This window comes from Lepisma saccharinum, chromosome 1 (genome assembly GCF_977018435.1).
Source record: "Lepisma saccharinum chromosome 1, izLepSacc3.1, whole genome shotgun sequence".
NCBI lineage: Eukaryota > Metazoa > Arthropoda > Insecta > Zygentoma > Lepismatidae > Lepisma > Lepisma saccharinum.
The window spans coordinates 194,292,617-194,320,454 of NC_139229.1; the positions used below are offsets into that span (position 1 = coordinate 194,292,617).

The 27,838-nt window shown below is 37.9% G+C and overlaps 1 protein-coding gene across 2 annotated transcripts in view; it reads left to right on the forward strand.

The window, feature by feature from the left end:
- The window catches only part of Tmtc2 (Transmembrane O-mannosyltransferase targeting cadherins 2), a 695,552-nt gene that overhangs the window by 175,397 nt on the left and 492,317 nt on the right, over window positions 1–27,838 (forward strand). The gene's annotated exons all lie outside the window — the stretch shown is intronic.

Here is a 27,838-nt window from a genome sequence, read left to right on the forward strand (position 1 = left end):
TTTTTGAAAGACCAATAATTCCATGTGTTGGACTGAATAATGAACAGACGACATAGAATGTGTCACTGCTCATCACAACTGAACCACTGTCCATTTTCCCTTTACAATCCTACCTGTAGGGTTGGCCATTTGCATACTATTGTATGGATATAAAGCGTCATTAGATCCACAGGGAGTAAAAAGATAAATCCAAATTTTGTAAAATTTAAAAACATCCATGGAAAGTTTGTTCGTTCCATGAATTATGAAACATCGAATGATTTATATTTTTATCTGCACACCACAGTAAAGATTGACCACACGCTCTGTGAGGTAAAAGTATTTTCCCACTGACTTGCCTCTGGCGCGAGCCTGAAGCTGGTACTGGGCGCGACTGCATGGGAACTACCAAAGGCAGCGCGTTTGAAATTTAAACACCTGCTCGTTTAGCGGAACAAGCTACCGCCAGAATCTCGCACAGCATGGACCACATGTACGATCTGTTTATTACCGTCTGCAGTGAACAGTAATTACAGTAAATCCTCGCTTATTCGAACAATTTTGAAAATTTCAATGATATAATGACGCATGACAAATACGTACTACGTATATGGATATATGCACATATAATGTTTCTAAATAAATTAATTTTAACATAATTTCATTTTATTTTTAAACAAAATATCAGATTCGACTTACGATAATTTCTGAGAGTAGCTTATAGTCACACATATTCAGATTTTTATTAATTTCTGATTTTCGAATTCAATATTTCAGGTGCCTAACTCGATTTCTTGGCTATCATCAGGAGTATAGTTATTCTGGATGTTAATGTTGAAGCTAGTAATTCTTGTTTTCCGAGTTTTACTTCAGCATTGTATTGTGCTTTGCTCTTCATGCACCAAATTTCATACGAGAAATTGGATTACCTTATAATTTGGCCCACATGGCGGAAGCACAAGGTAGAAATGTAAACGAAAAATGCAGGGGCTCTGGGCAGGTGGTTGGTTCTCATTATGTTGAGAGCTTCTATCCAGTCTAGACACTTATTACAAGTATGGATGACTTATTCATAGGAAATACTGTATGTTTTACGATTCCAGATCTTACTACGCCGGTCTCCGTGGCGAAATTATTATCACATGAGGCTACGACGACAGGGATCCCGGGTTCGAATCCCAAGCTGGAAATGAGTGTTTGCAAATGTCCATTCATCAATTTCATCATATAACCACTCATCCCATCTACGCGATTAGCCAAAAATAGCAAAAGCGAAGTAAACTATACCAAATCAATCAATTAGTTCTTGCTTTGAAATTTCCCTCTGTTTTAGATCTGAATGAATGAATGGTAATAGGATTTTTAGGGTTTATTGTATGAGCACATCATATATTTACCGTACGAATAGACGTAGATACACGAGCTGAAAGCCATGTTTCTTGTACGTACGTGTATCTTTTTGACGGATCCAAATAGGCATTGTTCTGATGGCCCAATAATTTTAAATGTAATAACCTAGAAATGAGTTTTGTCGTGGATGCGACTAGCGATGTTCACTTAGAAAGGTTTTCACTCGTTGAGCAGCCTGATTATTTACTTTAGTGTATTTTACTCAATGATCAACTAATGATAGCACATGCACATTCTGAATAGTAATCCTTTCATTAGAGCACAATTCGTAACAAGTAAAAGTTACATACCATGGTACTTCAATTTCTTCAAATATCATCCTGTGTTTCACGCCAAAACAGAGTATGTGACTTTCATGAGGACAGACCTGGGCAACTCGTGTGCACTTGTGGGGGCTGGCGAGCGCTCTGTGCACCGAGAGATCCTTCGCTCTGATTCGGGAATATGTGGAGCCACACATACGATAGCGAAGGGGAAAAAGTGATTGGGTGGAGCATAGCAGTGCTCGCTGCTGTAAACGTCTGGTAGCTGCAGCCGCGTTTTCATCTACATGCACTTCCCCTTTTACGCGTTCATTGGTCGAGCCCTCTCGAGTCACAACTTGCGCAGAGACTTGTTTCCCTTCACTTGCTCCAGGGCCAGAGTGTAACCTACACAATACTTCCCAAAGCCTCCTTCCTCGCTTCCTTCTTCCCGCCCATCTTGCAATGCTACAGTAACCTTGCTCCGAATATCATGCGTGCGTAGGAGAGCGCTCTCTCACAACTAAGACGAGTTACCCATTCCTGCATTAGGGTATTCGGAAGGTACTTATCAAAAATTTTAGAGAGAAAATTTAGCAGGCTGCCTAAGATGGTCTTAAAATGTTCTCTGTGCACTGTTGAAATGGTGTTTACATCGCCGTGTCCTAAGGGAAATATTAATTTGAGCATGCTCACCCCACTACCGAAAAAAAAACAGTTACTAAGAAGAATCCCGACGGCGCCTCCGTCACAAAATTTTCCAGCATCTTGAACCTTTTGGCTTTCTTCAGCCTCTTGAACTATTTGTTACCCAGGCTGCACCGCGGCGGTGATGCTATCAAACTGTCTGCGTGTCTCTCTCCCTCTCGCTTCGGCTGCCCCCTGGCTCGGTCCAGCATCACGCGATGCTGAGAGAAGACGGCTGATTAACGGAGGGAAGCGCATCTCGGCCGCTCCGTCAGTCGGCCCGTCGCGACTTCCAAAGATTAATGTTAGTCTTCTGGAACCTTCAGATGGAGGCTACGAAAAAACGAAAAAGACCATCTTTACGATGGAAGATCATGTGACTTGTTACGTAAAGTTTTCCTCTGGAGGGAGCGACCTGAGTTTTAATCAAGTGCAGCATCCTCGAAAATCTCTGCTGTTTTTTTCTCTAAACCTTGAAATTGTTGTTTACCGTGCAGTCTCGGTTTAAATCTTTTCGAAGTTGTATTTGCTGAGTTGTATCGAAGTGAAGATCGCTATTGTGTAGACACTAGAGAATCAATGAAGTTGATGAATGAATTGTATTTTATGTGAGCATTCTTTAACCTTTACTCGGCCAATGGGTCAAATGTGACCCATAGAAAATATAGGCGTAGTCGGCCGATGGGTCACTGGTGACCCATCGTGCTGATTAAAAAGTTCATGTGCTTTTAGCACCTTCATACTTGTATGTAAGGTTGTAAACGCTGACAGTTGCTCAGGTAAAACTTTGAAATGTCATGTGGAAGAAAACCCACCCACCCAGCACACCCCTCCCCCCCCGACTCCAAAGTTACGTATGGAAGCTGGCGCTAATTTTAAATTTGTACATTTATTTGATAAAAAATGTTATAACTCATAGACTATTTGACCAATCTACTTCGGGAACTTTTGTGTTTGCAGCTAGAACATCAGGGCATGCAACCGTGCGGGAATCAAAACGCCAAAGGCAATAAGAGGGGTTTGGTGGGCCGCGGCCCTGCAACTTTCAATGAACAAATCATAAAAATGGTGAGTTTTCCCCTCTTTCCTCGCTACTTTGGGAAGGAGAGGTAAACTTTAGCTTTATTTTCAAAGAATGGTTCTTTCTAAACCGAATGAAAGTCATTTAATGTTCCTGGGTGCATTACATTATCGAATATGTGAAAAAACTCCCCATTTTTATATTTTTTTTCATTGAAAGTTGTGGGCCGCGGCCCACTTAACTCCTCTTATTGGCTTTGGCGTTTTGATTCCTGCACGGTTGCATGACCTGATTTTCTAGCTGCAAAACAGAAGTTACCCGAAGTAGATTGCTCAAATAGTGTCCGAGATATAACGTTTTTCTGAAATAAGTGTAAAATTTAAAAATCTCGCACAAAGGCGGCGGCCAGAGAGAGGTTACTTTCGAAAACCCGCTCGGCGGTCTAAAGGTTAAGTCATAACGAAACGAACGAATAACACGAAGATAACTGGGCTCGTGAACCTGGTGAAGTCAGATATTTTACAGACTTATGAGACGCTCTAGGTGAAAGCGTAGGCTCAGCGTTTTGTTCATGGCGTCCAGCGGAAGGCATGTCCTGGCAGAAATAAACTCTACTCCTGATACTGTTATTCGTTTTAATGACATTGTAAGAACAGTTGAGGCACACTCATCTTGTGCATGTTGCTTTATATCGCTCTCTGTTAAAATTTAGTTGTATCTTCCAAACTAGTCTAGCTTGTAGCTATCATCCAACGCATTGTCTGCAAGTAGCAGGCGATTTTGATTGGACAAACAAGTCTTCCCTGTCTGCGCGTTTCACGGGAGAACGAACCTCACGCATCGTACGAAAATCGACTTAAGGAACGCCATAACAAACTTTACCAAGATCACGACAGGACTTGTAGAACGGTCACTGGCCATAAGTCGTTTAACGCGTTAAACTTGTGCGACTTTCGGAACGCGCCCTATGTCACTTAGTTGTCGCGTGATTTGGAAACAGGCGTTGATTGGTTAAAACATCGTCTGGAGTTACTGGGATCCTAACGCAATAACTTTACTTAGGCTAGTCAGTCCCTGTGAGCCCTTACATTATTTTTACTAATTCTGCACACTATAGACTAGATATTGCACGCTTACATAAGCCGAACAGCATAATATTGTAGCTCATATCGTCTAATTGTAATTGATATACTACCAACACGGAAAGAAAATGTTGACATGATACACAAGATCGAAAGAGTGGGAAAGAGCGGGACTTCAGTCTTCCCCAACAATCCAGATACATTTGTTACGGGAATAGTTTGATAAAGTCCATCTACGCATGCGATAACTGGGTGAGTCTACTGGTAAAAATAAGGGTGGTAGCTGCAAGTGGAACGTAGACGGGGAAGCAGGTTCCTTGAAAATTGTTTTTGTTTCGCCTCGAAAGGGTTTGTTCCTAGTTGTAACAGCGATCAAACATGACAAAACCCCGAAGATATGAATGATAATGAGCAATTGAAATGCATACAAGCTGAATAGTGATCTGTAACCCACAGCATAATTTAGAACATTTGTCTACCTACTTCCCCTTTCGAGAATGGACTCGTCCACTTGAAGCAGGGCGGTGGAGGCACATAGTGGTTCTGATACCACTTTAAACTATAGGTCAAGTTCCAATTTGCTATCTGTGCATAGAGGTAAACTTAAAACGAAACTCAAACCAAACCAATCGAAGCGTCTTCCGCCGTCAAACAGTATTGTTGTATTGCATACTACGTCCACCCACCATAATGATACAGACATCAAAGAAAATTTGGAGGCAATATCATTCGGTACTTTAAACAAGTTTTATCTAACTCATCTTGGTGTTATTGACAAATGTTTAGGAAGTATTGTTCTTGCATTTTAATTGTAATCCTTCATCTGGAGAGGAGTGCAGCCCGTCAAGCCATCACATACAGCGCCAGTGGCAAAACTGAGGAAAACGAGACAAAACCAATGAAAGATCCAGAGACTTAGGTTGCAGACGAAATGTCTGAAGCCATAATTGGAACCATTCTTCCTGTGTTGTCGCACCGGTAACTTTCACAGAAGTTTCCTAGTTCGATTCCGGAATTCCTCGTAGCTGCAAAAAAGGGACAGAGAGGGGGGGAACTCTATTTCAGAGAGATTCCCAGGGGGTACCCTCGCAGATCACGAACCATGAACCGGAAAATGGGCTCTGACGCTTGTTCTGCCGCCGTCGCTGGACACGAAATAGGCGCTAGTGTCGCTTTTGCCAGTTCCGGAGTGCGCTCGAATTGGAGCGACACTCATCTTCTGGTCTCCCTCTGCAATCGGTCTGCAGCCTCCTTTATCCGCGTGTTCTCTAAGACCGCTTGTGTATTGAGAGCGGATTAGCTTCTAATGTGCCTTCGGACCCACGATTTCTCCCTTTGTATATCGACTTCTAATAAAGCGGTTCGATTCCATTCCTAGAGAGAATCATTTCGTTTGGTTGAATCTCGCTTAAAACGCTTTTTTAAGTTACTTTGTCTCATTCAAGGTCTCTTTTCTGCCCCCTTTGAACTATTGATATTGATCAAGATGAATGATGATTACGTGAAACTAATGAAGGAGTACTCACAGGTCACGACTTCAACCTGGAAACTTCGGTGGCAAGATCATTAAAAGTCACACAATGTACTGTGCCATTGAGGGCATGAAGAACCAATCTGTCCTGATGGGTCTTATAAATTCCATGGACCGTTTGTTATATTTCTACCATCTTAGAGCAAAATAAATATTTCAACACCCACATGACTGATGTTTTGTTTTTATTTTCTTCTCATTTTTTGCTAAGTATTTCTCTTTTCAACATCTTGGGTTGATTACGATGGCGATCAGACAAACATACGTGCCTGACCAGAGTTCGAACCTAGAACCTGTAGCTTGGTAGTTCTTTACTATGACTATTCCACCACGGAGACCGATGCGAATGAAACAAGATTGATAAGGAAGTAAAAGTTCACACATATATGGATCATGTAATGCAAGGAGGCTGATGCTCTAGAAGGAAATACTAGTGTGTATATACGAGGAACATTCAAATAAAAAAACCTTAATTGTTTTTTTTCTATCTAGTAGATTTCTGCATGAAAAGTTTCACAAGTTTGCTGCAATTTAGCACAGATCTATTGCTGATCCACGTATGTTTTCAAGTCTTCAAGAAGAAGAATATTTGGAATATATGCGCAGTCACTTATGACTCACCGCGAAGGTCTTTCCACCCATCTGCGTGCGGACTGAGGCCATTGTCGAACTTGCTGGCGTGGTAAACATTCATAGAGACATAGAATTTTCATTTACCGTAGATTGTCTATAATTTTTAGGCTTCCAAAGGGTAAGAAACCACTGCTGTTCGCTGGTGCATGTTGATGAATCAGGATCACTCCTTATGTGTATGTTTTTAATATGACAAAAACGGTGTTGTGAAGCTCAATTGATCAATATTGCAGCCTTGAGGTCTTTTTGTAAGTAACATTCGATAACTCATGTAAATTTGAGCTGTTTATAGTCTGTCTTGTAATTTTTGTAGGAAGGGAAATAGGATCTTCTTTTTTCTATTGTTCCTGAACCAAATTTAATTCGCCACTGTACAATATCGTATACTGAAATGTTAGTGAAAGGTAACTACAAATGAAGCATCCCTGGACCCCCCTTCCAATTTTGGTTTGCCATCCAAATGCAAAACAAATAATATACAAGTATTTTTACACCAGTTCTATAATAATTATTCTACATGCCATACGACAATATGACCAATAGCAATTTAATTGTTTCAGTGCCCTCTCGTCCTTTTTCAGTTTTTTAAAAGTTTGTTCAGTGAGAATGAAAACAAGCACTAAAGCTCTCGGCCATATGCGTGCAATCATGCTAAAGGCTTTGCCGGCAATTCTAATCAACAATCTCCACCGTCAGATTCAATTTTGCTTGCGTGCTTGGCGGACGTAAGGGCTGGATGTGGTTTTGTGGTATGGCCGCGAGAGGGCAGTTACGGCAATCTTCCCCCTTTGCTACCAATTTACCCCCTGTTTCGTCGTCTTTGGCTGTTTTATGGGCAGGAGGTTGGGAAAGATGGGAGGAGGGGATTGTTTGGGCGTATCCGTCCAACAAAATCGCCTAGGGGGGGGGGACAGCATATTTCGAGTTGTTATATAGTAGTAGAGGCTTAGTAATAGATGCCTCCCTCATTAGTAAGCATAATTATATCGGTAAGGAGAACGATAGGGTGTTGTCCAGATCCTACACTAAAAATAATAGACTTGATGAAGATATGGTGTGACATTTCGCCGTTGTATAACACGTCAGCACAGTTCACACTAGGGGCAGAAAAAGATTCGAAATGGAGCTTATCTTCCCCAGATGGCAGTAGTGGCTATGAAAGAAATCTTCGAAAGTTTTCTATGACTTTGTCAATGTAACTAACAAAATTGTATTTTGTAAAGTGTCAATTTTTACCGTCTCTTTGGAGGTAACTCTCACGTTGGAATTTTGTACCCGGACAATTGATGTTAAGGTGAAGAACATTAATACATACATACATGCAGTTAAGAATATCCTTAGTAATACATATATCGTGAAGCGTATGATGTGGGTGTGCGGGTGTTAAAATGATACTTGAAAATTGGAACAATTCAAAGTACATTCCGTCTCGGTAATACGTGAGGAAATGCCTCTCTCAACGCTAGGAAAGGGGAGAAAGCGGGTGGGTGGAGCTTCAAACGACTGGTAACGTCATCCGCGTTTTCCCCTCCATGCACTCACCTCCCTTCTCATGCGTTCATTGGTTGAATCCTACTTGAGCAGAGGACTTGTTTTCGTTCGCTTGCTCCATAGATTTCCTGTATTTATTTATTTATTTATTTATTTATATATATATATATATATGTATATATATATATACACTGCACACTATCCTATTTATCTCTGGAGCAAGGCCGTGCACAGAGGCAGAGAAGTGGGGGGAAATCGAGTGGCCAGAGCGAAGCAGTACAAGCTGCTGGGAAGGCTGGTAACTGCAGTCGCTTTCTCCCCTCTACACAATCCCGTTCCTCTCACGTGTTCATTGATGGAGTCGTCTCGCTTTACTACTGGCGCAGAGTCTTGTTCTCTTTCGCCTACTCCAGAGATAGCTGGGACAGAGTGTAGTATAGTTAAGATTTTTAATACATAAATATTTCATTGGTACTATACATTAGGAAACTACCTATGTTTCGGTTTAAGATATTGATACTTTATGTTCATTTCCTTCGTAAATGGCTAGTTATTTTTTTATCAGTTCAGGCCCGTCTTTGTGCACCTCCATTTTTGGGAAACCCTGTATAATGCCAGAGAAGTCCATATCCTTTATCCAAGTCGGATCACATCCGTACCTAAGCCTACCCCTTCCTTTGAAGCGTTTTTTTCCCTCAGGATACAGTCCTGTCTCTTGTGAAGTTATAGGGGGAAGGGAATTGAGGAAATTGAACTGTCTAATTTTAATTAGAAAGTCCCCTTCCACCGCCACCAGAAAACTTGGGTAGCTGACTTCATTTCATAGCTATCCTTTCCCCCCCTCTTGAAAGAATCACCGAGCCGGAGAGCACAGAGCATAAGAGAAACCTCTGCCATTCAGTAATCAAATGAATTGTTATCATGGAAGTTGAGGAGTCCCCCCCCCCTTTCTCAGTGTCTTTCTAAAATGTTTCCCTCTCCTTTTCTAAGAAACGTTTTTTGTGCTGTTTTTTCTTCTCCTTGCCCCACCAGACATCTCTCCCTTTATCTCCGGGGCTCGAATTATCCCGTGATTCTCCCTGAGTAAGCTTCCGCGCAACACAAAGAATTGTCTCTTCCTTCATTCTGGTCTGACTTCTCCTTTTGTCATCTTGACCTTCCCCATTGACGTTTCAGAAAAAAACTGAAAGCAGGAGTCTTTGATAATTTAGTATGCTCCACATCTTTAACCCACCTCTCTACTTGAAGGGAAGCACGCAGTTATAATTGATTCTCGTGCATTGTTCATTGATTTTTTTGCATATTACTGAGGAGACTGTTATTGGTGGAATCGGAGTCGTCGGCCATGTTTTATGCAAAGACTTCGAAGAGTAAGACACGAATAGCAATACTATTAAAAGTGTCATCAATAACGATTTATACATCTGTTGTCCATGTTTAATATTCTCAGAATTGTACGTAAAATACATTTGTGGAGTTTATGGAATAAAATTAATTGGTGGTTTATATGAGCGGTGCATATGAATTGCTACTTTGAAATTTGGTTAATGAAATTTGTTCAACTGTACCCAAATTCTAGAATGAAAATATCTATTGACCTCATAGTATGTTAATATATATTGTCTAATTGTAGAATCTTGTATTTGACTATGAGCCCAAAAGAAAAAGAAAAAAATTATTATAATAATTGACAAACAGTTCATTATTATTTGAGATATTTAGAGGTGATACTATACAACCTAGTAGTAGTACCATGTATGGGATTGATTACTCAGGTTGCTAAAGAAGAACTAAATAAACTGATGTTCAGAACAGAAGAAATTCTAGACCAATTAATACTTGTATAATATAAATATCTTCAGAAACTTGTCACTCAATGAAAATAGTATTTAATAAACATGTTAAGAAGAATACAAAGAGCATAAACAATGACAGATTGTTAATGTAACTCATGTAAATATTTTTGTTGTGAGATATCAGTTTCAATGGCTGGAGTATTAGAGTAAGGTGGGGCAAGACTGCGCAGTTTCAGTTCATAATTTTATATTCAAGCTATGAAACTACAGACACACATGAAAAAAGCAATACACATTGCACTATCCTTTACTAACTAACAGTAAATTTCCGAAAGCTGAAAGAACAATATTTCTGCATGAAACAATTACAAAACCGTGACCATGCAAATGCGTAGTCTTACCCGCACCGCGGGGTAAGGCTGCGATCAAGTTCTGGTAAGAATGCGCACTTTCTACTCAGTCACATTTGTATAAAAAGAAACACAAATCACCTTAAAAAGTTCATCTATCATATGGGATACATTTCTCGTGGCATTCTCACAGTAGGTACAGTGAATCCCGTCCTGCACTTGGGTGAGGAATCGCTAACACAAATCACAAATAAAGGTTCCTGTTTCATACGAGGTGCAATTTTCATGCCACCACTCGTCACATGTGGAACACTGGATCCAATCCTCTACTGGAGGATCGCTGTACTTCTCATTACAACCTGGGCAATTGTACTCTTTCTTCTGGCGTTTTCTGCTTGCTACATCTTCTTCAACAACGATGTTCCGTTTCTGTTTCCCTTGAACTTTCTTCTTACTCTTCTCAGCCAACGAGGCTTCCAAGTTGACTTTGAATGGAGATCTAGTTAACACCTGAGACTGCCTTCCCTTTTGTCGGCAGTGCTGAATATGCTCTGCACTTGGAAATGGTGATATCTGGTTAACGGAAATGTGCCCGTATGATCCAGTATTGTTAACCTCACTTGTTGAAGGCTGCTCACCTGGAGTTGGAGCTGATACATTTGTCACAGTAGAGGGAAGAAACTCGTCCTCAGTGAAGATGTCTTGATTGAAAGGGCATAATCCAGTCACTTCATAGCCCTTCATGGCATTCCCAACTGTAGCTGCCTTCCCATATGCCTTTGTAAAAATGGATGCCACTTGGAAAACTGTGATTGGGCGACCCGGATGGATACTCATTCACTTATCACACTCAGATGAATGAAACGACTTCAATGGACCAAAAAATGATATATCTAATGGCTGGGCCTTGCAAGCCACACACTTGCACCTGCAAGCCACGTGCGCAGTAGTGCTCCGTGTTGCATTCCTAAACAAATCACGTGATGCTGCCCAGCCATTGTACAAAGCAATGGAAACTAATACACAGGTGGACTCGGCATTAACACAGCGTCTTCTATCCATCAACATCGTAATATTGTATACATGCACAGTGACGTAGTACTCAAAACACGGAGTACCAAAATGAATAGCAAACACCCTCAAAATCTTTTCATTTACCTCTCTCAGCACAACGAATTTCAAACGAATCTTCACCACTGTCCACATCTAGCTACCATCTTGGACGAAGTAACGGTGGTGCAGTGGTGCCAACTGTGTTGTGATTTTCACCTCGAAAAACCGGTGCGCAGTCTTACCGCCGCGCAGTCTTACCCCACCTTACTCTAATCTTTCTGACGGATAGAAATAAGAGGATAAACTGCAATAAATATGGGTAAAGAATAATATACATTAATTTTTACTTCCATAATTTTAAATATGAATCTGAGGCTTTTATATCTGTAGTAAAAGCCTTGAAGAAATGGTTATGTAGTTCATTCTAATAATTATCAACACTAAAATTGTTGGTTCAATTTATGAGTTGATTCAAATTGTGTTCTATTATTTATCTGTACCATAAAGATCCACCATATCCTTAGTAAAAAAATGCTGATCAAGGCAAAATTTATTGTAGAGAAAATATTAGACACTAAAACGTAACGTTTACACCCTCTAGAGGATGGAAACGATTTTTTTATTAACATGGAAACAAGGCTTAGCAGTGTTACCATATCCTTAGGTACATTTTAATTAACGTTTTGGAGGCAGGAGCTTCAAGCAAATAGTCTTGTCTTATCCTCATAATGTGAATCGCTAGGCTTACTCGTCGATGATGGTCCCTTATCGAGGCATACGTGAATCGCGAAATGTTTACTTATTTATCTAAATCCATGGCACTGCCCATTGTTGACAGGTTAAACATAGATGACCAGTCTGGGCAATTACAAGTCAGCGTCCTTTGGTATTTACGTGTACCCACAGCCTTACCTTGGGTTATTACACATAATTAAAGTCTAAAGTATGCTACACTAACTAACTAACTAACTCCCTAGCCTTCTTAAACCCGAAGGTTCATGGCTGCAGCAACACAGGCCTTCCATCTTTCCCTATCTTGAGCAAGTTCTATATACTCTTTTCCATCCCTACCGATTTCCTTTAGGTCCATCTCAACGTTGTCCCTCCATCTTCGTCTTGGCCTTCCTACAGGTCTCTTACCATCAGGTTTCCCAACAAGAATCCTGTAAACTCCTCTTTCCTCTCCCATTCGTGCCACATGGCCTGGCCACCTAAGTCTTCTTGATTTAATTATTCTAATAATATCTGGACATGAATACAAATTATGTAGTTCTAAATTATGTAACCTTCTCCACTCACCTGTCTCCTCATCCCTTTTATGTCCAAAGATTTTCCTAAGGATCTTATTTTCAAATACTCTTAATTTATGTTCCTCTTTCAATGTAAGGGACCAAGTTTCACATCCATATAATACTACAGGCAAAATTACTGTTTTGTATATTTTAACTTTTAGTTTCTTAGATATTAAACGAGAAGACAAAAGTTTATGAAGAGAGAAGTAACATGCATTTCCTGAATTAAGCCTACTTTTTATTTCCTCTTTAATATAATTTTCATTTGTTAATATTACTCCTAAGTATTTGAATTTGGAAACTGGTTCAAACGAGTTATCAATAATTAGATTATTACCTAACACTTGGTTTCGGCCTGTAAGCATATATTTAGTTTTCTCTTTGTTAACTTCCAAACATATCTCTTTAGCAGTTTTGAAAAATATTTTAGCATTATTCTTAATTGTATTCACATCATCCCCCAGTAAGTCTACATCATCTGCATATGCTAACAACTGAGTCACACCATTTAATTTTAGTCCTTCGTTAGTTTCTTTTACCTTCCTTACAGCATATTCTAAGGCAAAATTAAAGAGCAATGGAGATAATGCATCTCCTTGTTTTAACCCATCATGAATTGTAAATTTGTCAGACATATTACTACCCACACGAATTTTACTTTCTGTTTCACTGGTGCATACTTTTATCATACTAACAAGCTTCTTAGGTATTCGAAACTCTATTAATATATTATATAATTTATCTCTTTTGACCGAATCATATGCTTTTTTGAAATCAATGAATAGCTGATGGACATTTTGATTATATTCCCACTTTTTTTCAAGTGTCTGTCTGATGTGAAAAATTTGATCTGTAGTTGATCTGTTACGTTTAAATCCACTTTGATAATCACCTATAATTTCATTAGCATATGGGGTTAGTCTTGTTAAAAGAATGTTAGATAATATTTTATATGTTGTCGAGAGTAGAGAAATTCCACGGTAATTATTGCAGTTCATTTTATCACCTTTTTTAAACACAGGAACAATTATGGATTCTTTCCACTGTTGAGGGATTTCTTCTTTATTCCATATTAAACAAATTAATTTATGAATTTGACATATTAATGAATTTCCACCATATTTAATTAACTCAGCTGGTATTAAATCAATGCCAGGTGCTTTGTTATTCTTTAGCCTTTTAATAGCATCTTTAACTTCAGTCAAGTTAGGTTCTGGAACTGAAGGTTCTGCTGTGTGTACTTCATTCACTTCTGATTTATCTCCTACATGGACATTTAAAAGGTCATTAAAGTAGTTCTTCCATCTATTTAGAATATCGCTTGGGTCAGCTAGAAAATCACCGTCTTTATCTTTTATCAAGTTTACTTTAGGTTGCCACCCCTTTCTAAACTCATTTACACCTTTATATAAATCTCTGATATTTCTATTTTTGCTGTTTGTTTCAAGTTCGTTAATTTTGCTTTTCAAGTAATCTCTTTTTTTACTTCTAAATGTGCGGTTAACTTCTCGCTTTATTCTATTATAATTGTTTAGATTTGTATCATCAGAGTTATTTAACCACCTAAGTCTAGCCTGATTTCTTATTTCTATTACATTATGACATTCATTATCAAACCATGGCTTACTTTTTCTCGGCTTATGGTATCCTATACTTTCTTTAGCTGCTGATTCTATTGCATTACGTATGTGCTCCCAATTCTTATTTACGTCTGTTTCATTTATATTTTCATCATCATTTAAATCCTGCAAAACATCAAATCTATTTGACAGTTTAATTTGGTAATCTTTCTTAATTCTTTCATCAGTAAACTTTCCTGTATCAAATTTTATAACTTTTAGATTTTGTTGCTTATGATTTATCTCTGCGAGTCTTTCTCTTAATTTAGCAATTACTAAATAATGGTTACTGGCACAGTCAGCACCTCTATGTGTACGAACGTCAATTATACTAGTATGCCTTCTCTTATCAATGAGAATATGATCTATCTGATTATGAGTTTTACCATCTGGAGAAGACCAGGTATATTTATGGATATCTTTATGTTTAAAAGTGGTACTTTTCACAATTAAATTCTTTGAGGTTGCAAAAGTAATCAATCTTATACCATTATCATTACTTAATTCAAGTATGCAACACACTGTTTATAATCTGATTTGTATGTCTGTGCAACTATGAGTAGTGAATTGTTTCGTATAATTGTAAAGAGAGACATCAAAACACTCAAATATTTGTTCTGACAATGGATTTATAGTTCCAAGGCCACAAACATATTGAATTTATAGATGGTAGCACAAATCATTATGTGAAAGTATGTAAAATATGTAAACATAGAAGTCAAGTTTGGTTAGTATTAAATACCAAATTATACATGTTAACCTGTATAATAATTTTGAAACATATAGTTCTTTAGTGCCTCTTCATTATGAATAATCAACATTAATCACCTTCCCAGCAAACATTTAATAACCTCACAGTGGTAAGTTCTGACTAATTTGTTACTGGTTGCTTTTCTCATGTTTAGAAATAAAATATGTTTTCAGGATAATAGTAGCTTGTGTTCATACGGAACAACGTGGCAAATTTTAATAGTTCTTCTGCCATGATGATAAAGGTGTGTATACTAATTTTCTTATCGTCTCCCATCATAACACTTCACAATCCACGTTGCACGTATGGAAAATCATCCACCATTAATCGATGAGGGGGAAATAAGTCTGCAAAAGGACCATGATATACATCGTTCCTTTGCATTTCCCATAGGCATTCGATGATGATGGATGGACTCTAGTCCCTCAACGTCCAAGTAGCTCCAGAGATTCCGTTCACATGTGGCGGCGCTTTGTATAAGATAAGAAACGACCGGAACATTGGATGCAAAGCTGTAGGATGTGGCTCCCTTATTCAGGAATAAGTGGGTTGTTCGGTTCTCTTTTTGCGTTCATGTTTTATCCCCAAATTTGTTAAAGTTGCTGCACATTTATCATCACTGGCGAAGCATGGCCTTCTGTCAAATTGAACCAAGACGTAAAATCTTCTGAAAGATTTGCCTAAAATATTTCAAAATCGGAAAATGAAAATAGAAAACTCCTCTTCCTGTAGATTATGTAACTATATCTCCATCTGTATTACCATACTTTATTCACGTAACATATTATAATCAAGACAATTGCATATTTAGCTGCAATGTTTCAAAGTCAACTTTATTTCTAAAGTGAGGAACGTTTATTTTCTAGGGGTAAAAATGTGCACCTAATGAAACGTAACACTTTTCTGACGCTTCTTGTTGTTCCATGTGGCACTTAAGTACAGTTGTACCCAAGCTGTCACACTGCTCTAAAATATGTTTTCGTTATTTGCGTCACTGTATGTGCTGTATTGTTTGTGTTGGTTATTTAACGTAGTTTGTCTACGTCTAAAGTCGGAATCACGAACCTTCCGACCCTCTGTAAACAAACGTCTCACTTCGAGTAACGTATCACTCCGCGTCAGCTGTTCGTGAATGCCGTGGCCATCATATGCTGTTCACTGGCACTTCACCGGATCTTTAATTTTACATACCATGGAAAAAGGTATTCCTACTTTAACTTATACATATTGAACTATAAGAAATTTTCGATAAGTTATTAAATACATGTTCTTGTTCAAGAATGAACATATTTTTCTACGCCAAATGTTCCATTTATCTGACACTGGGTTAACAGTTCCCCTTCCCTCTCCTCTTTCAGTATGACATCGCCAAAGTAAAGCTTACAAGAGAGTGAGAGAATCGTTTCACTAAATTCAAGCCTTTTGGTTTTGGTTTTGCCTCTTCCACTAAATTATTGTCCAACGTTCTTGACATACAGTGTATTGTTTTCTCCTTTGTGCAACAAATATACCGCCAGTTTTAGCGGAAGCTAAACAAATCCGAGGAATAAAAGGAGATTGTTTATATTTCTTTGTTTCTCGTGCACTGGAAAACAATGAGACGATAATAATCACATTATTTAAAGACCCACGTCTCATGCAAGTAATGTATTTTCCTACCTTTATTAAGCAGTTCCTTTTTGAACTGGAGGTATTTTCGGCGCTAGACAACTATATCGTCCCTGTCAATGAGTGTCGTCTGTCAAATTTGCTTCCCCGAAACGAACTCAACGTGCCACAAGAGGCGATTTAACGTTGAACCGGGAGATCGTCATCATCACTATTAACATCAGCCAATATCTTCTTCACAGTGGACACCGCTGTATTTCCGAAAGAAACTCTGAGATCACGGAGACCTTCCTGCATGCATGGAAGTCTCCATGTTCGAAACTGGCGCTATGTTCTTGCTGCTCACGTGATCGGTTGTAATTTGTACACTCATCACGTATTATTATTATAAAGAGAAACCTTTAATGAAAATATATTTTAAAATGTATATCCCAATGTAATTTACACGCTTTTCTTTCATTAGCGTACTTTTATAAAACGGACTACATGCTGCGGAAGAAATCCGTTATTAGGCTGTTGCCAACCTCAAGACTTCTCACTAAATCAAGTACAAAAACGGAAGTGATATGTCGAATGTCGGCATATGATAATGTGATTTCACATTGTCAGTGAGGATGATGATGCGGATGGGGGCAGACGCAGAGGTGTTCACACTCCGGAATACTTTTGCGGGTGAAGTGGGAGATACTAACCACATTCATGATTCAAAACAAATTTGCAGTTGGTCCAGATGTAACGAATACTACGTGGTGGATATTTCCTTGTAAACGACAAATAAAGTTGGCCGCAAACATGGCGGCTGTGCGCATCTTGACAATACATGAAACCCACCTATATATATATATATATATATATAAATAAAACAGTGATTTGTAAATATACAGTAAGACTTCGTCTACGACTTGCTTTTAGGAACATAATATCTATAAATCCTGTACACTCTGTAGGAAAATGGACGGGAGAAAACATAGGGAATGAAACTTAAATCCACTGCAACTGTTGGGGGAGAGGGGGAAAACCACCTCTGATAATTATTTTTCGTCCAGATGTTTTCCTCATCCCCAAGGGCAAAATCCCGCTTGTCCTGAGGAAAAGTTTTGGGACGCGGTCCTTTTTCCCCCTATTTTCACCCCCCCCCCAACCCCATCCCGTTCTGTGCTGTCCGTGTTGATCGCATTTTCCGCGGGCCTCCGTTAATTGGTCCATTCTGTGCCCCGCCGAGCAGACACTGGCCCCGGATTCACCTAACACCAGAGCTTCGGACTCAATTACCGAGTCTTATCCATTGGAGATTGTCCGCCGGAGGGTTAGGCGACTGCGAAAAAAGAGAAGAGATTTGTTCTCCCCCCCCCCTCTCCTCGAGACTAGGTTGTCTCGTATGTAAACCTCTTTATTTAGCTTATAAATTTTCTGCTAAACTCTCCCCATTTTTTTTAGCTTTGTCCAACGTAATGAATTGTCCACGGCTCTCATTATAAACTTTCATGCCCTCTCGCATAGGAATGAGAAAGAGGTAAGCGACCTGTTGATCTCGATTTAGACCAAAATAAGGTTTACGGTAGAATGTCTCCTACCAATTTCATTATTTGTTTTGTCTTGTAATAGTGGGTTGGAAACACAATTTAAAAACAGTTATTATTGCACTCCAGTTGTATTTTTCTTATTTTTCTTTGCATTTTTGCTTCTGGAGATAATTGCGACGATGAGGATGAATGGTGGCACTCGCAAAGGAACGGACAAATGCTCAGTCCTGAAATCGAGCAGGAAACTTTTGGTAGCGAGATCGTGAGTGCAACGTGCCCGTCCACCGTGACGGCTGTAATATACATTGATTGATTGGCTTTTTTTTTGCTTCGCTTTTTGTGCCACTTTTGGCTAATTTGCGAAGATTGGGATAAATGATGAATGGACACTCACAAATATCCATGCCCAGGCCGGGATTCGAACCCGGGACCCCTGTCACCGTAGCGCGATGTGCTAACAACTCATATATAATGGTTGGGTTTTTACATAGTTTTATTGTCACTCTTGGTTAACAACGAGGTTGAGTGATGAGATTAAATTGATTGAAGGAGCGCTCACATACTCCCTGACTTGAACTCGAAACGTGGAAATTCGATGAAAGTGAATTTCTCAGTATATTACTGAGATAGGTTGGATTTTAATATAAGTAAATGCAGAACTATTACGTTTAGCAGACATAACTTATCTTATACTCATAACTATACTATGAATGGAATAGTTTTAAATAGAGTTAAACTTATAAAGGATTTGGGACTTTTACTCGACTCAAGGCTTACTTACAGAGAGCACGTACAAACATTAGTATCGGATGCATTTAGAATTTTAGGCTTTATATTTAGAACTACCAGAGAAATTAATAATATTCAAGCTATTGCTTCAATATACAATTCGATATTAAGAAGTAAGTTAGAGTATGTTAGTGTCATCTGGGATCCTTATTTTCAATGCTACCGTGATTTAATTGAAAATGTTCAGAATAAGTTCGTAAGATATTTATATTACAAAAAATTTAAAAGATCTTCATATTTAGAAAGAATATCCTATAATACTATTTTATCTGAATTTGGGTTCTCTTCATTACAATCAAGAAGAGAACTAGCCAAACATATTTTACTTTATAAATTTATAAATAACTTAATTGATGCTCAAGATTGTCTTCAGTTGATAGGATTCACAATTAAACCTAGAACGTTGCGTTCTTATTTGCCATTTTCTTTGGTTAATTCTAAAAATATTGTACATCAGAATTCAGTAATGGTTCAAATATGTAAAGCTCATAATGTACTAATACAAAATAATGTTAATATTGATTTTGCTATGTCCTATGAGAGATATTTATCTGTCATTAAACAATTTATTCATAATTAGTATTTTGTCTAAAAAATTGTAATTTTATATTTTTGGTTATTTTATTAATGCTAAATATAATTTTATAATACAATATAATATAACACAAACTGAAAATAGGCATTAATATCATTTAATTATTTGTGTATATGCAATTGGTTTATGTGTTTGTATATGTTAATATTTGTGTTTATGTATATGTTAATATTATGTTTATGTATATGGATATTATGTACCATAGTTTATTTACTTGTAAGCCCCCGTTGTAAGTGGAGCAATAGCTCTGTTATGGGGAGTATGTATAAATAAATAAATAAATAAATTACAACTTATTGTACAAGATGTTTGATCCTGCTAAGCAAGTAAAAGTAATTACCATTATATACTATTTCCAACGGAACACTTGTGGGATTTTGGGGGTGGGCTTGAGCTCAACCCCCATAGCCCACCCTATTGCTACGTGCCTGCATGGAGACAAATGCAGGTCTAGTGGGAATTCATAGACACTTATATAAATTGCAAGAGAAATATTTCATTCGTCCATAAATGCCTATATTTAGTGACGAATGGGAAAATATCAAGGCAGTAACGTATGGATTGAACACGAAATGTAAATGTACGAGGGCCGCACTGAAAGTTTCAGAAATCAGGTACTGGCAACTATTCAATCTGTTAGATTTTGTTATATTTATAAACTGTGATATTTGTCGACTGTAAATACAAGGACTGATGTAACATGGATTCTTTTTCGTTTCAGGATAGAAGTTTGAAGTGAGGTGTTTGTAAAAAAAATGGAATTAACAAGAGAGAACTTACGTGCCATGATTTATTATGATTTTCGGCAAGGTTTAACACAGCAACAGTGCGTTACGCGAATGATCGAAACTTTTCAGGACGATGCCCCATCAAAGACGACAATTTATCACTGGTTTTAAGAATTCAGATGTGGCCGGGTTGCCCTTAGTGATGAAATTCGTGAAGGCCGCCCATCGACAGCCATTGTGCTAGAAAACATTGATGCAGTTCATGAACTAATCAACAGTGATCGACAGATGACTTATCGCGAAATTCAGGGTTCCTTAGGTATTGGCATGAGTTAAATACAAACAATTTGCACAATCATTTAGGTGTGAAAAAGCTTTGTGCCCGTTGGATCCCACACAATTTAACAAAAGCACAAAAAGACGACCGTGTGAAGTGGTGCAAGGATATGATCAAACGGTTCAAGTCGGGATCATCAAATCTTGTGTTTAACATCGTCACAGGCGATGAATCATGGATTTACTCTTATGAACCTGAAACAAAGCGACAATCTGCTGTGTTGGTGTTCCAGGGTGAGCCTAAACCAACGAAAATTGTTCGTGCACGCAGTGTGTCGAAAGAAATGGTTGCCTCTTTTTTCTGTAAATCAGGTCACATTTCGATTGTTGCACTAGAGAATCGTAGAACAGTCAATGCAGAATGGTATTCCACAATTTGCCTGCCACAAGTACTCCACGTACTCAGAACTTCAAACCCCAATCGTCGAATCATTCTGCATCACGACAATGCCAGCTCGCACACAGCATCTGACACAAGGAACTTTCTGGATCATGAACAAGTTGAACTCATGACTCATCCAGCTTATTCACCTGACTTAGCCCCATGTGATATTTTTTGTTCCCAACAATCAAGAACAAGTTGCGTGGTCAGCGATTTTTCACTCCCGAAGAGGCGATCGAAGTATACGAAATGCATGTCTCACAGGTACCAACTTCAGACTGGCATAACTGTTTGAACAATTGGTTCCATCACATGAAACAATGCATTGCTGTAAAGGGTGGATATTTTGAAAAGCAATAAAAAATTGGTGTACTTTCATTCATCTTCTTTATGTCATTTTCCCGAAACTTTCAGTGCGGCCCTCGTAGACTAACTGTACTAAAGCTTTTTTAACTTGCCAGTTGATACCTACATTTGAAATACAATATCCTGTTTGATAGATTCTTGGAACTACTCAGCAGCCTATCCCTTTTTCCTCCTATCCCTTACATAATGTATTTACCTTTACACTGTATTATTCTATATTTACTCCTTGCTACGGAACAGGGTTTTCATTTCGTGCGACATTCTGTATAACATATTAGTAAAAAGTACTCGATGTAAAGGAGCATATTACCACAAGTGAACCAGTGTCTTCCTGTTTAAACATTCTACTTAATCTTACCTTTTAGCTAGTAACTCTTACAGTTTAGAAATATGTGAACAGTTGAATACATCTGGCTAGTATGCACACAGTGTTGATAAATCGTCTATTCAATGTACTTATAAATGATGAAACTTTACATGTAAGTCAAATGTCGATTGGCTGCATTAAAAATGCATACTAGAGCTTATTTGCAGTGTGAGAAAAAGATACAAGATTTACAATAAGAAAATATTATACCAAGGAACAGCCATTTTGTATCCTGTTAGCGAATATGTGTTCTTAACTAATTTCCGCATGCTGATTTCGGATTTGCCTTTTCGAGATACGCGTGACGTCATATTTGGTATAATATGGGTAATATATACACGACTGAATTCTGTTTTTCTTGTAGTCTGGCAACACTGCAAACTGTTTGCATGCCAAATTATCATGCATTCCTTCAGTCGTGTCATATGTGTTGGTATGTGACGTTTATTGTAATCCTCTTTGCTACAATAAAATATATTATTATATATCGTAATAAATAAACATTCAGTTTACAGCGTTTTATTTGTGCAGTGCCACAGTGGACTGTGCTGTGATAAACTATGTCGACGGAAAGAATCCCTTAGCGGTGTATATCACCCTAACCAATTCTGTTACATGTCATAGTTGTGCTGTAACACTAAGAGAATGGTTGAACATGACATGTACCATAGACGGTCTTGATCTCCCAGTGACAACCAAAGTACAGTCGGTACACTATCTTTACACAATCTGTGATGTTTTTACATTGTAATTTTGAAGTACATTAGTCAGAAATGTAACAGAATTGTAACGATATAATAATATATTTTATTGTAGCAAAGAGGGTTACAATAAACGTCACATACCAACACATATGACACGACTGAAGGTATGTATGATAATTTGGCATGCAAACAGTTTGCAGTGTTGCCAGATTACAAGAAAAGCAGAATTCAGTGGCGTATATATTACCCATATTATACCAAATATGACGTCAGCATATTTCGAAAATGGTACGTGATGGAGAAAAATGAGTGGCAAATCCAAAATCAGCATGCGGAAATTAGTTAAGAACACATATTCGCTAACAGAATACAAAATGGCTGTTCCTTAGTATAATAACCAAAGCACCACGTGACAGATCGTGACTTTTGTCACAGTAATGCGTGGCTATTCCGATGTGCCCTTCGCTTTGAAGTCCGTACCACATAGCGAGGGATTCCCAATTCCTCAATCACTATCCACCACAGTAGAATTGAAAATTTGTAGTGACCAAGAACGTTCTTTCAAATATAAAATATAGTGCTAGGTAGAAAAAGATATATAGGTTACTTTCTTGCACGATAAATTTCAAATCATTTGTTTCATCTAGAACTTAATTTAATAACATCGCTAGATGTCAGCGCACCTGGTACTGTACTCTGACACGACCACTGTTGCCAGTATACTTCGTAATTTAAAAAAATCATAGTATTTTTAATGAATATAGCATAATTAACCCCATAAATTGTCTGTAATGCACAGAATTACTCCCACATCCTCATTGCACGGTGCTACATGCACAAGAACTTCATTTTTTATTTCTTACTTTTTATGCATAGAATGCATAAATACGTATCGTTATTTTATCAATTCGATACATACTGAGTGAGACGATCGACATACATCAAAAATTATTGCAAGCGACTCCATATCTCTCTTTTATCCATGTTTTTCTTTCCTTCGTACAATGTGTGTTTTTACACCTTACAAGCTTTTATCCATACAGAAAGTCCATGCAGATAATCATTTTCGTGCTTACTGTGTAAGGAATATCCATATAGATAAAGTTAATAACTAATACAAGCTTCATGTCTCGATTATTTTTTGCACAAGTTCAGTCTTGATTTCGTGATTTTTGGGACACCCTGTATATCTCGGACGTGATACAAAAATTTTGAGACTTTCTCTGAATTCCTCGCACCGAAATTAGTAAAGACCACGTTATTTCATCCAGGATACAGAAAAAAGTTAAAATTTGTTCCCTAGTGTTATCTTCACAATTACTCCGACATTGGAAATAACAAAAAATTTACCTGATAGCCTTGGTTCTGGCAACACACACAACACCGTAATACTTTTGGTTGCATATGTTGAAGGTTGTAGCATTAAAACATAATGTGATCGTAGAGGACAGAAAAATATACAATTTACGTACCGGAGACTCGTGTTCGATTTCCTGGGTGGCGAACTCTAGCAGGCTTTACTCCTGGTCTTCTCATCAGAGTGTACTTGTATATAAAGGCGGTCAGAGTTTTTCATCCACAATGAGCGAGAAGCTGAATGTGTACAGTCACGGACACTGCCGGGTTGTAACGATTCCATTGAATGTCAATGTATTCATTACAACCCGGCAGTGTCCGTGACTGTACAATGCTATTTTCATAGACCCAGTCTCTTCATGGTAGGACACAATGCTTTATAAGTTACTCCTTAATGACAACGTGTAATGCACTCGTTAAATGTTTCCGTGGGCGTCCAAAGCAGACTTCAGTTTATTGTAGTTCTGAAGTCAGCAAGGAACAGGACACTAGTAATTTCGGAAACGACATACCTGCTGCAGAGTATGTTTTAACCCAGCGGTAATAACATGAAATTCACTTACAGGAAACTTCAAACTTTCTCCTCCAGCGAGCGTGACTTTTCCGCATATTACTTTTACGTGTCTATGAATTTTTAATACTTAATTTGAATATCTACGTTTTACGTTTTCGATTATATATGCTCCCCTTACTTCTTCCATTATCTTTATCTCAACTTCTAGCTTGTCCTCCTATTTACAATTTATTCTGTCTGGAAAGTTCTTGATTCTTTAGGCTGCTTGTTCTATGTAAGTATGTAGTAAAACGATACGAATATTTCATATTTTATATATTTTACGACTGTCATAGAGAGCTCTTTTCTTTTAACCCGTCTTAATGCTATAAAAATATTTCTTTTCACCAAATAAGGTCGCTAAAATCATCATAGATGAAATATGTCATTACCTTTAAAATTGTCATGTATGCTTTACGTGAGATAACAAAAAAAGCATAAAACTCACTTAAAGAACTTTGAAGATTCCCACCAGATACTTAACGTCAATCAACTTGAATCGGATAAATTGACATTTATGTTAATATCTGTTATACATTCGACGTAAAATATTGTTGCAGATCATATCAGCAACAGAAATTTAAATTCACTTTTACCTTCCTTAATTCCTCTTTACTCAGGACAACGATGTACGTAGTTATAATACAAACAATGTAACGAAGTACATTGCGGTGAGTAAGAGGGTAAGTTGGTTTATTAAGTAACTCTATTTTGGGCAGTAGAAAACGTTTGTCATTCCTCATTAAGATGGTGGCTAGGTGCCTGGGCCTTGCCTGGTGTTGATGGTTTCCATGATAAGGCGTCCTCCTTCAAGGTTTAAGATTTACATTTATATTATAATTATATATTATACTATACCTTTATATTTTTGGAAGTGATAAATTGGTATCAAATTATTTTTTATAAACAAATTCTCCATCGATCCGACAGTACATCAATGTATATTTAGTCCGGGAGTCCTGGACACACAATTCCTTCACGGAAACCTATCATTACATCAGACAGCCAAGTCACTGTTGCGTCGCTATTTCATTCGAAGCGTGTGAGAACCGTCATGTGCATACGACGCCTATAATTCATCTTATTAGAAGAATATCTCCTCCCGTAATTAACATCGATACATAATTTGAGAAAACTTTACTGTAACTACCAATTTGAGGAGCTGCTGTTATTTCGGATCGATTCAGTTATACACCACGCATGAGGCATATCAGGCACCTGCTTCACTTAGGGCCAAAGTTATACATGCTGATAATCTGTCAAGCAACCATTACCTGCTAAAAGGTTCCTGGCTGAAATCGAAGCGGGCAATTTCATGCAGAAATGGCATTTCTACTCATTTCATGTACGATTTTTATAGCATGTAATTTGTGAACGTTGGAAGAGCTTATGCGCGTGTTCTCCATGCGTCATTGATTTGTGCTAATCAGTCTACCGTCATAACTGATGCTTCACGTCGTTTTGTATATCTCTTTCATCTGCATGCAGCATTTTAATCACTATTTTATCTTTTATCTAAAAAAAATCCCACACTTCCTCCCTCTTTTCCACCTATTCTGAGCCCAAACATTATGAAAACTTTATTAATTATTCACCCATGGACTGAAACTTCACATGTTTTGTCTCAGCAATGTTCCATCCCTGTTACCCCATCACGTCGTGACTAATACTGTTGAGACTGTAGCTGCTAGTAACCAAACGTTGTTTAAATTGGCGTAAAACAAATTATTGTTTGATACGTTCTCACGCACGATTACTTCACGCGTCGTATTATTTTACTATTAATATTAACTTAATAATACGAAGCGGTGAACGATGAGACTCGGTGAAGTACACAGACTCCTCTCAGGTACAGGGATAGTGTTAGGCAAAAACAATATTCACAGCACAGAGAAATAAAACCACATTACTGCCGTATGTATAAACTGAAAGGTTTTATTCTTTATTTATTGCAATTATAATGCAACTATACTTGAGACGAAGGCGAGGATTTCGTTTTGTCGATGAATTGACTCAATTAAAACGCATAAACTCAATGCGTGGCTATCGGTAAGCCTATGATCACATAGACCTAGCTTGCGCCCCGAACTACCACACCAAGAGATATGCAATGATAACTGAGCCAATATTTGCTCTTTAGCCTTTTATTTCCAAATTAATCCTTAGGCTAACTTTATTATTTGACGTAGAATGGTTGCAGTATTGTGCATATCATCAATGCATGGCTATCGGCGTACCTATGATCACATGGACCTAGCTTGCGCCCCGAACTACCATACCAAGATGTATGCACAACACCGAGGAGTTATTTTTAAGTTTAAAAGCTTCGTCGATCCGAGGCGAAAAAGTGTGATGATTCTTACGCGATATCCTCGCTTTTATACTATTTTCGAGAACACAGATTAAAGTACAGATGAATCATTCACTATCTACAAAAGGATACTATCAACAAGACTGACATCTATACATCTTTAGAAATACAAATTCGTATAGTGCACTCTTGCAAACATGAAGATAATTAAACTACTCATAACAGAGCATAAAATACAATAAACATTAAAACAAAAGATATATATTACAAACAGGGTGCAATATTACACATAATAACAAAGAAATTACGCTTTCTTTTACAAAAATAAATACATTAGTGACATATCTTCTACTGGTGACGTCACATAAAAATGTGGATCATATCATGTTAAGCAGAACCAAGTTCTTTTAGTAAACGTCCAAATTTGTTGAGAGGGACCAAGAAATTTGCTCAAAATTTACTAAATCTAGTACTTTGTGGAAGGCCAAAGTGAAGGCAGACCTCAAGGACGGTAAAGACTGAATCGATCTTGCCCAAGTTAGTGGCAGATGGAATACGTGTGTTGCTGCGAAATTAAACTTTGGATTTTACGGATACAAGAGAGTTGCTTTCATTTACGTAGTCAACAACTGTAAACATTTGTTGTAATGAGGTTTATAATTATTTAAAAGAAAATAAATATCTTACGTGCAATAATATGATAATTCAAGATAGTCAAAAGTTTTGAATGTGTACTCTACGGTTAACCGTACAAACATAAAGGCGATTCAAATCCAGAATCTCCCGATCGACTTGTGTGATGCGTTCAGTTTGGACCAACACCAAGTCTTTCACGAAACTCCAACTGGAAGAATTATAAAGAAGTTATGTTGTCGAGTTCATTTTGAATACCCTCGTGCAATTGAAATATATTTAGTGCTCAAACAATACTACTTGTATTGCCTAAGCATGTTTTATACCTGAAAATATGCACAACTTATACCCCATTCGTTGAGGCTCTATAACTTCTGGGCTAATATTTCATGCAAGTAAGAAATCTTGACGTTAAGAGACATCCAATCTAATATATAAATTTAAATGTACTTCTCGCTTAACGATTTCCATCAAGTATTCATCTCTTCTCCCTCCTTCGCGTTCTCTCTCGGTGCCTACCTAAATGTCTCCTAGAGTAGGGAATTGATTATTACTTGTCCTGACGTTGACATGTGACAATTTAGAGCAGCCTTCCGTGACAAGTGATGAGGCAATATTAATAAATAATTCAGTGCATATTAGTGTATGAC